This window comes from Mirounga leonina, unplaced genomic scaffold (genome assembly GCF_011800145.1).
Source record: "Mirounga leonina isolate KUSES-001 unplaced genomic scaffold, KU_Mleo_1.0 Mir_173, whole genome shotgun sequence".
Classification (NCBI taxonomy): Eukaryota; Metazoa; Chordata; class Mammalia; order Carnivora; family Phocidae; genus Mirounga; species Mirounga leonina.
The window spans coordinates 10,934,050-10,944,222 of NW_023270447.1; the positions used below are offsets into that span (position 1 = coordinate 10,934,050).

A 10,173-nucleotide genomic window follows, 5' to 3' on the forward strand; every position below is an offset into this window, starting at 1 on the left:
TTGATATATTCTTGGTATATACTAACTATATACTTGGTATGTATAGTCTAACTATATACTTGGTTATATTATGTCTCAGGATTATTATATGTTAAATCTGAAGAATTTTTTTTCTTCATAAAGATTATTTTCATTCATTTTCCTAAAGTAAATGTAATATTCGCTCTTTTTTTTTAAGGTTATTTATTTATTTTTTGGGTAATCTCTATATCCAATATGGGGCTTGAACTCATGACCCTGAGATCAAGAATCCTATGCTCTTCCAACGAGGCCAGCTGGGTGCCCCACACGCTTCTTGAAAATGAAATTAATCATCATGTTTATAGATATTTTGTCTAAACGTTTTTTGTTTTTTTATTTTTATTTTTTTAGATTTTATTTATTTATTTAACAGAGAGAGTGATAGAGTACAAACGGGGAGAAGGAGAAGCAGGCTCCCCACTAAGCAAGGAACCCGATGCGGGGCTCGATCCTAGGACCCTGGAACCATGACCTGAGCCGAAGGCAGACGCTAAACTGGTTGAGCCCCTCCCCCGGCACCCCGAAACCTTTTTTGGGTTGACTTTATGTTGTTTTGCGTGTCACAGAAACAACCTTCTTTGCCAGTTTGATTATTCTTTTTTAAAAAAATATTTTATTTATTTATTTGACAGAGAGAGATATTGAGAGAGGGAACACAAGCAGGGGGAGTGGGAGAGGGAGAAGCAGGCTTCCCGCTGAGCAGGGAGCCCTATGCCGGGCTGGATTCCAGGACCCTGGGATCATGACCTGAGCCGAAGGCAGACGCTTAACGACTGAGCCACCCAGGTGCCCCAAGTTTGATTATTCTTATAATGAGCTCATCAGATCTTTTCCTTCTGAAAACTGTCAGTAATAAGTTAACTGTAGCCATTTTTAATCTTTTGTTATCTATCTATGATGTAGGAAACAAAGGCAGAAGAAAAATGATTAAATTTCCTTATTACCTTCAGCCCACTGACAAGTCCTTGAAACAGGCAGAGTGACATTCCTCAAGGGACTCAGCTGCCTGGATGTTGATACTTTGCTAAGGGCAAAAGGCAATCTTAGCTTAACATTATCCAGACCCAGGATCCTATAAGTTGTCTTTAACATATAAAAATTCCTTTGGAAACTTCCTTTATCTCTACCCCCCAAGATACATGTTGGGGGCGCCTGGGTGACTCAGGTCGTGATCCCAGTGTCCTGGGATCGAGCCCACATAGGGCTCCCTGCGCAGCGGGAAGCCTGCTTCTCCCTCTCCCACTCCCCCTGCTTGTGCTTTCTCTCTCTCTCTGCCTCTCTTTGTCAAATAAATAAATAAATAAAATCTTAAAAAATAAGACCACTTTTTGCACTAATGATGTCTCAAGAATACTTCTTTGGCCGTCAGCTTTGGACCCTAATGTCTTTCCTACATCAATCTAGGGATAGTTTTTTGTTTTGCTCTGATGCTTCCCAGGCCATAGGCCAGAGTGCATCACCAAAGATGGACAGTCTCAGAGCTCTCTGCCCAGGTACTCTTGGGACAGGCTTCTGATGGGTTTGCTTAAACATAAGTCCATACCAGTGGGTTGAGTTAGGATTTCCAGAACTCCAGCCCAGAAACGAGGGGGTTCCTGAGACTGTTAACCCAAGATGGAGTGGTACAAGAAAATTGGGACTGAATAAACTAATGAAGGGTAATTGTGGGTTTTGTTTGGAATATTGTTGATATTAATGTTATATTTTCTGGGTATAAGGAACCCTTTTCTTTTTCCTCTTAAGCTATCTATAACTCAAAATAATTTAGTAAACCCTGCTTTTGTAAACAGAAACATTCATCTTTTTTTCCCTGCCTGACCCCTCCAGAATTTGAAAACTCTTATTGTGTATTCTTATTTTCATGACAATATAGTATTTGCACAATTTCAAAAAGGGTTTGTCCTCTTCATTAATAGGACTTAATGGAAAACATCAGTGATGCAACCAAGGCCTTGTCTGGAATGTCCTATTTGAGAATAATGAACATTTAATCAGATATGACCCCTTTTAAGGAACTATGGTTAATTTTATGACACTAATGCTTACAAAGCATGCTTAGGAAAACTAGACTGGTATTACAGGGTGAGTAATGAATGTCACTTCCTTGCAGGTTTAGGAACATTAGGATATTTTAGGGAATCTGAGAAGTTTACCTGAATTTACAGTTACCACAGATAAAATCTGATGGTGAGTTCTTGGCTTGGCTCAAGAGGCTTTTATTTATTTTTTTAAAAGATTTTTAAAAAATTTTATTTATTTTTGAGAGAGAGAGAAAGAGAGGGAGGGAGAGAGAGCACAGGAGCAGGGGGAGGGGCAGAGGGAGAGGGAGAAGCAGACTCCCCACTGAGCAGGGATCCCAATGCGTGGCTCCATCCCAGGACCCTGGGATCATGACCTGAGCCGAAGGCAGCTGCTTAACCGACTGAGCCATCCAGGCGACCCTCTTTGTGATTATCTTTGACTAAAAGGAGAGTGATTGTAGAGTGAAATTTTGGGTTAGTGGAAAACTATAGCACACTCTTCCAACTCTAATCCCAAGTTAGCGATATTTGGAGTTATCAGACTCTAGCCCTGTTCATTGTCTTTACACTGTTGGCACACTTCGTAAACTGCATGTAATTGATAGATATGCAGATTGTCTTCTCTGGTGGAGATTTATTTATTTTATTATTTATTATTATTATTATTTTTTAAAGATTTTATTTATTTATTTGACAGAGAGAGACAGCGAGAGAGGGAACACAAGCAGGGGGAGTGGGAGAGGGAGAAGCAGGCCTCCCGCGGAGCAGGGAGCCCGATGCGGGGCTTGATCCCAGGACCCTGGGATCATGACCTGAGCCGAAGGCAGACGCTTAACGACTGAGCCACCCAGGCACCCCTTTGGTGGAGATTTAAATGAATTCTCCCTGCTTATGGAAAAACGATTTGGGGTACCTACCTGCAATTTGGATTGGACGGATCCTGTTTGCGCAGAGATGATTGACACTTACCAGATGCCTTCAGTATCTGGCTAAGACTCTCTAAACAAAGTTTTCAAAATTTTATGCCTCCTGCTCGACTCGGTGTATTCAAAACTAAAACCTGACCGCCCATACCCCTTTTATGTGCTGCAAAGGCCTTTCCCTCCAGGATCCAAAGAAGCCCTATGAGCGGAAGCCTAAGTGACTTCCTTTAAACCGTGAAGGGCTCAAGGACTTATCACCATAATAGACCATGCAGGGTTGGATTTTTCCCTGGACAAGCCACTGTCTGGGCCAATAAGGAAGCTTGGCAAGATACTGAGTTACGCCTGCCCTTACATGAGAGGTAATCAAAACTGTGCACAACATCATCAGGATTATCAACACCTTAGCTTCAAGGAACTCAGGAAGTGGTGCTCCACCAACTTCTCAGAATCCACTGGACTCCTCCACCCTCGGGTCTAACTCCTGAGGCTATTTAGTTTAGTACAGGCTTTCACATTAATGTTTCCCTTTTTCATTCCAAGCATTCCTCTTTTAAAAGATATCTGATGTCCAGGACTTTAAAACAACTGACCTTTTCCATGACCTCTCCATTGATGGTTCAACTGATTTTATAGAAACACTACCAAATAGAGATTTTAAGAGATCACTTCTTGGACCCTACTTGGCCCCACTTAGGAATTTCTTCACACTTCTGAGTTGTTGAGCAAAAACTGATACTCATTCATCTTGAACAAAAGACTGACGTGTGGAATTTCACCTGAGCCTTGTGCCCTTAGAGAACAGCAAGAGTTTAGACTGCCCTTCCTCCGCCCCCCACCCTACACCAATCTTTTGTGTTCCAGGAAAGGGCTATGGCAAAGAAATACCCTTTTCCATATGACTTAGATAAGACTCACTGTCCACACTTTCTCAAGACCCCTATAAGACTTGAGTACAACTCTACTGTTTATCTGTGACAAGGCCAAATTCATACCTTTCCCTTTTTTTCATGAGCCTACTGAGAAAGCCAAACTAGACCTTCCTATATCTTGTCTCATGATTGATTCGTTGAGATTTGAATTGTTTCCCCCTGAAACTAGCTGTGCTGGTGAATTTCAGGTGTCCCCCTGACTGGGCTAAAATGCTCAGATAGCTTGTAAAACATTTCTGTTTATCTGTGAGAGTGGTTCCAGAAAAATCAGCGTTTGAATTGGTGAACTGAGTAAAACAGTGGGTGGGCTGGGTCAGTGGGAGTCACCTAATCCTTTGAGGGCACAATAAAACAAAAAGGAGAAAGAAGAGTGAATTAGCTCTCTGCTTGAGTTGAGAGATCCATCTCCTTCTGTCCTCAGACCTCCACAACTCCTGATTCTCACAGGCTTTTGGACTCAGGTCAGTTTTTACATCTCCTTGGTTCTAAAATCTTTGGACTCAGACTGAATTATATCACCAGCTTTCCTGGTTCTTCAGATTTGCAGATGGCAGACTATGGGTCTTCTTGGCCTCCATAACTGTGTGAGCCAATTCTTTTTTTTTTTTTTTTTTAAGATTTTATTTATTTGACAGAGAGAGCGAGAGAGCACAAACAGGGACAGCAGCAGAGGGAGATGGAGAAGCAGGCTCCCCGCTGAGCAGGGAGCCCAATGCTGATGCTGCAGGGCTTGATCACAGGACTCTGGGATCACGACCTGAGCTGAAGGCAGAGGCTTACTGACTGAGCCACCCAGGCGCCCCAGTGTGAGCCAATTCCTATAATGAATCGCCTCTTATTCTCTTATTTCTCTCTCTCTCTATGTGTGTGTGTGTGTGTGTGTGAGTGGTATTGGTTCTGTTTCTCTGGAGAGCACTGACTAATACACTAGCTACTCATAGGGAAATAAAATATCCCGTTCAGCTATCCAACTGAGACTTTCCCTGATTGCAAGACAAGTTTAACCATAAATCACTCCATCTACAACTTGTTTACTCCTCTTTATTAAACTCTAAGGCAGGGGAGCCTGGGTGGCTCAGTCGGTTAAGCATCTGCCTTTGGCTTAGGTCGTAATCTTAGGGCCCTGGGATCGAGCCTCGAATCCGGCTCCCTACTTAGCGGGGAGTCTGCTTCTTCTGCTGCTCCCTCTGCTTGTGCTCTTTCTCTCTGTCAAATAAATAAATAAAATCTTAAAAAAAGAAAAGAAAAACTCTAAGGCAAAACCACCTGCTGAAATACTCTGATCTTTGAATCTGGAATGCTCTCTCTATTGCAATAGCCTGAATAACATTAATGTCCTTCCCTGTCCAGTTTTTGTCTTTGACAATAGCAAAAGAGATTTTGTAGATATATTTAGGGTCTCTAATCAGTTGATGTTAAGACAGGGAGATTATTGGGGCACCTGAGTGGCTCAGTCGGTGGAGCATCCGACTCTTGATCTCAGGTCTTTATCTCAGGGTCATGAGTTCAAGCCCCATGTTGCGCATGGAGCCTACTTAAAAAAAAAAAGGGAGATTATCCTTGGTGGGCCTAACCTAATCAGGGGAGACCTTGAAAAGCAGAACATTTTCTCTGGCCAGTCACAGAAGGGGAGATCAGAGAGATGCTCCATCTGGTCTGCAAGAAAGCAAGTATCCCGTGTCTTATACTGCCTATGGGTCCCATATGGCATGGAACTGCAGGAGACCTTTAGTTGCTGAGAGTAGCTCCAGCTGATACCCAGCCAGAGAGTGGGGACTTCAGGCCCTGAATTGTGCCAACAAAGTGATAGTCTTGGAAAAGTTCCTCAAGCCCCAGATGAGAACTGCAATCTTGCTGACACCCTGATACCACCCTGGAGGCTGACCAGAGATCCAAACCACATCATGTCGGACTTCTGACCTACAGAGTTGTGAGTGAATAAATGTGTGTTGTTTTAAGCTGCTACGTTTGTGGTAATTTATTACATAGCAATAGAAAACAAATACAGCCCCTTATAAACCATTCTTCATCTTCACTGGTCTGCACCTTTTTTCCTTTCTCCGTGGTTAGTACCTCTATGCTACGATCGCTTCCCTTTCTGCACCCTCAATGACAGACATCTTGCTCTATGATTGCTCATGTTGTTACTCTTCCTCTATGGTTCATTCCCCTCAACATATAAATATGCCTAAATCTCTCCTGTAAAAAAAAAAAACCCTCATTTGACCTTATCCTATACTGATCTCTTCTTTTTTTGTTTTTTTAAAGACTTCATTTATTTGAGAGAGAGACAGAGCATGAGTGGGTGGCAGAGGAGAGGGAGAAGCAGGCTCCCTTCTGAGCAGGGAGCCCGACGCGGGGCTTGATCCTAGAACCCCAGGATCATGACCTGAGCCAAAGGCAGAGGCTTAACTGACTGAGCCACCCAGGTGCCCCTGATCTCTTCTTCCCTTAGCTATCAACTGTTTGAAAGAATAGTAATCTACACTTAGTGTTTCTACTTCCTTATTTCTTATTTGCCACTCAGATATTATAGTGGGGCTTTTTTTTTTTTTTAAAGATTTTATTTATTTTTTGACAGAGAGAGACAGCGAAAGAGGGAACACAAGCAGGGGGAGTGGGAGAGAGAGAAGCAGGCTTCCCATTGAGCAAGGAGCCCGATGCAGGGCTCGATCCCAGGACCCTGGGATCATGACCTGAGCCGAAGGCAGACGCTTAACCGATTGAGCCACCCAGTCGTCCTCTCTTTTTTTTCCTTCTGTGAGGGGCGGGATTGGGTCTCAAGCAGGGGCCCAGAAGCTGTCCACTGAGTAAGCTCCAGGCTCAGAACATGGTCTTGCCCGAGGGCCTTCAGGTGGATGGGCAGTTGGAAACCCACCCCATGGAGCTTGTGCTGTCGAGCCTGGGCTGGTGCAGGCTGAGTCAGGCTGGTTCTGGGCTTGGGTGTCCACCGGGCTTTCTCCTCTACACCTCTCACTCTTCGGCCGAGACCCCCTCCTTTCTGAGGCCCCAGGCAGCTCAGTGTGGGCATACTGGGGGAACACAGGTGGGATGGATGCAAGAGATTATTAGTCTAAACCTGCACTAGCCAATAGGAGCCACTACTCATCTGCCGCTATTTAAATTAACCTTAAATCAAATTAGAAATCCACTCTCCTTAGTTACCCTAGCCACATTGCAAGGGCTCAACGGCCCCTCGTAGCTGGTGGCTCTCATTGGACAGCACAGTCTAGGGCATGTCCATCCCTGCTGAGGGTTCTACAGCACAGCGCTGGGCTAGAAGTCCTGATCAAAGTTCAATGGGCAGGGGCTGAAGGCTGAGAGGGCACCTTTTGGGCACTGCCCCCCACTGCCTGCAGGAACAATTTTTTTTTTTTTTAGTAGTCTCCATGCCTAGCATGGAGCCCAATGTGGGGTTCACGACGCTGAGATCAAGACCTCAGCTGAAATCAAGAGTTGGGCACTCAACCACCTGAACTGCCCACACCACCACTCTCTTGTCCTTTCCCTTATTTTTCTGATGAGTCCTTTGCTCCTTCTCAGTCGCCTTTATGGGGCTTCTCTTCCACCCACCCGCTCCATGTCTTAACAGTGATAGCTCAGGTTTTCAGGGGTTTTGCGCTCCCTTGCGACTGCAAGCTCTGCAGCCGGCTCCACACCTCATACACACATTTGTGCCTGCACTCTCCCCCTGCACACACATGCACCCACCCTTGGTTTTGCTGGCGTTCATTTCGCATGAACAAGTTCACTTCACTGGCTGCTGCCCTGGCTGCTAAGTGATCTCCTTCCTGCTCATGCTCTCAATTGCACGTTAACCTTGCAGGGGGCTGTCCGGGCTCTACAAACACCACACCCTCTTCCAGTGCTGCGACCCGCGGTCAGCAGGCAGAAATGGAATCCAGGAGCTCCAGGTCCTCCACCTCCTATTTGGTTGGTTTTTGGTTTGTTTGTTTTTTTTTGTTCTAATGCCTTTAGGAGCACCCTTATGTGTTTGAGATGATACATCAGGTGCTCCCTGAGCTACAAAGGGTAAAAGGAAATCCTCTCATTACAAACTGACAAAAGTAAAAGGTAAAACATTTTTCACAACAGCATGAACCACATACTCAAAAATAGATCTGGGCTTAATACAAATGACATAATTCCTAGTCATCTATGGCTACTTTTATAACCATACAGATAATGAATTAGGCTAAAATGCACTATAATATTTGGTAGACTTCAGGACCAGTATACTTAGTACATCACAAAATACATTTTGGGGGCGCCTGGGTGGCTCAGTCGGTTAAGCATCTGCCTTCGGCTCAGGTCATGATCCCAGGGTCCTGGGATCGACCCCCACATCGGGCTCCCTGCTCAGCGGGAAGCCTGCTTCTCCCTCACCCACTCCCCCTGCTTGTGTTCCCTCTCTCGCTGTCTCTCTCTGTCAAATAAATAAATAAAATTTTTTAAAAAAATACATTTTGATATCCTAAAGAAGCAAGACCTGCAAGTAGGTGTTTTAAACATAACTAATCTACGGCTACAAAGTTCTACTCTTGATAGCATTTACCTTTTTGGGGAGTCTCCCAGTCTCCAAAGGATACAAACAGAGAGTAGAATCAGTATAACATACACACAGAAGTCCGTACAGTAAAGGCTATAAAGATTCGCAGCACAGTGAGAAGGGGCCTTCTGCTCCTTCACATGCATACAAATTCTGTGAATTATGTGGAGTATCTCTTGGTCCACTGTCTGGCTATCCTGTCATGTTCTGCTCTGTTGAGTACTGAGTGACTATGCTTCCAACCAGAGGCTCCGCAGGGTTGCAATCCGTCAAAAGAGAACAAATCGACAGCAAAACCTTTGAAATAGTCAAAGCAGGACTCCAGTTGTCTTTAAAGATGTCCAGACAGAAGACTCCCTGACTGTTGATGTTGCAGTGACAGATTCTGGTGTGGAAAGTAACCTTTGGTGGCTTAAACGGATAATCAGATGAAAAAGTAATATCCAGAAAAAACACACCACCTTCATATACAGAACCTGGTGGACCAAGTATACTGGATCTCCATTCATAAATGTTATCTCCTTTAGGCCCAGCACTGCAGTCAGGAGGAGGATCAAGAGTTATTTCAGCTAGCTCCTTCTGAATTCTTTTAGCGCTAGTGGATAAATTAGCAGTGGTTTTGCTTGAGTTTGGTGTTTTTCTTCTGCTGGTGGCAGAAGGTTTTCTTTCTTCCTGTTCTTCAGGCTCTGGAGTGGCTGGGTCTCGCTGGTCCGCATCTGAACTACCAGTGCTGGTGCCGGGGCTCTCATCATCGGACTTTTGCCTATCACTGGACATCTTGGTGAAGTTATTTCTTGGAAAACTCAGCCGCCCGCCCCGCCTGCTCGCGCGCCGCTAGGGTGTGGGGGAGGGAGAGAGGAAAAAAAAACCTTTCTTAAGGAAATAGAGGCAGCTGGGGGCGGGGGGGGGGAGCGGGGAGGTGGGAGGGAAAAAAAAAGCCGAGGAGACTCTGGCCAGGGAGTGTGGAACATTGAAAGCCGGAGGGGATTGTGCAGTGCCAGCTCCGGCCGGAGGGTGGCGCCGCCTAGCGCCTTCGGAAAAAACGAGGTGGGTAGGAGCTCGGCTGGGAGAGGGTCGCGGGAGAACCCCGCTTGTTTGTTTTTAATTTTTAATTAATTACTTAACTTGTTTTTTTTTTTTAAGATTTTATTTATTATTTGACAGAGAGAGAGATAGCAAGAGCAGGAACACAAGCAGGGGGAGTGGGAGAGGGAGAAGCAGGCTTCCTGCCGAGCAGGGAGCCCGATGTGGGACTCGATCCCAGGACCCTGGGATCATGACCTGAGCCGAAGGCAGACGCTTAACAACTGAGCCACCCAGGCGCCCAATTTGTTTGTTTTTAAAGGTAATCTCTGTGCCCAAGGCGGGGCTCAAAACTCATGACCCCAAGATCAGGAGTCTTGCTCTACTGACTGAGCCAGCCAGGCACACCCTCCACCGCCTATTTAAACTGGGCAGTTCCTATGAGCAAACTGAGCAAACAGGTCTGCAGTGAGGAATGCAATGCCTCTTCCTTGTTTTATCTGTATTAAGAGGGAGTCTCTAGTTAGTGCTCCTTGTTAGTGGGAAGCCTGATGCGTCACTACATTTAGGACAAATCATTTCTTGCAGCCTTGTCTCTCTCCAGGACTCAGACTTATATACCCATGGAGAAAAATGGAAATAGAGTTGATTGACAACCATTGAGATGTTCTCAAAATGCTGCTCCCCTCTATGGCAAAGGTTCT

The 10,173-nt window shown here is 45.0% G+C and overlaps 1 pseudogene; it reads right to left on the reverse strand.

Annotated features, from left to right (window-relative positions):
* Positions 1 to 8,553: 8,553 nt before the first annotated feature.
* Positions 8,554 to 9,254, reverse strand: LOC118020174 (annotated as a pseudogene).
* Positions 9,255 to 10,173: the final 919 nt, after the last annotated feature.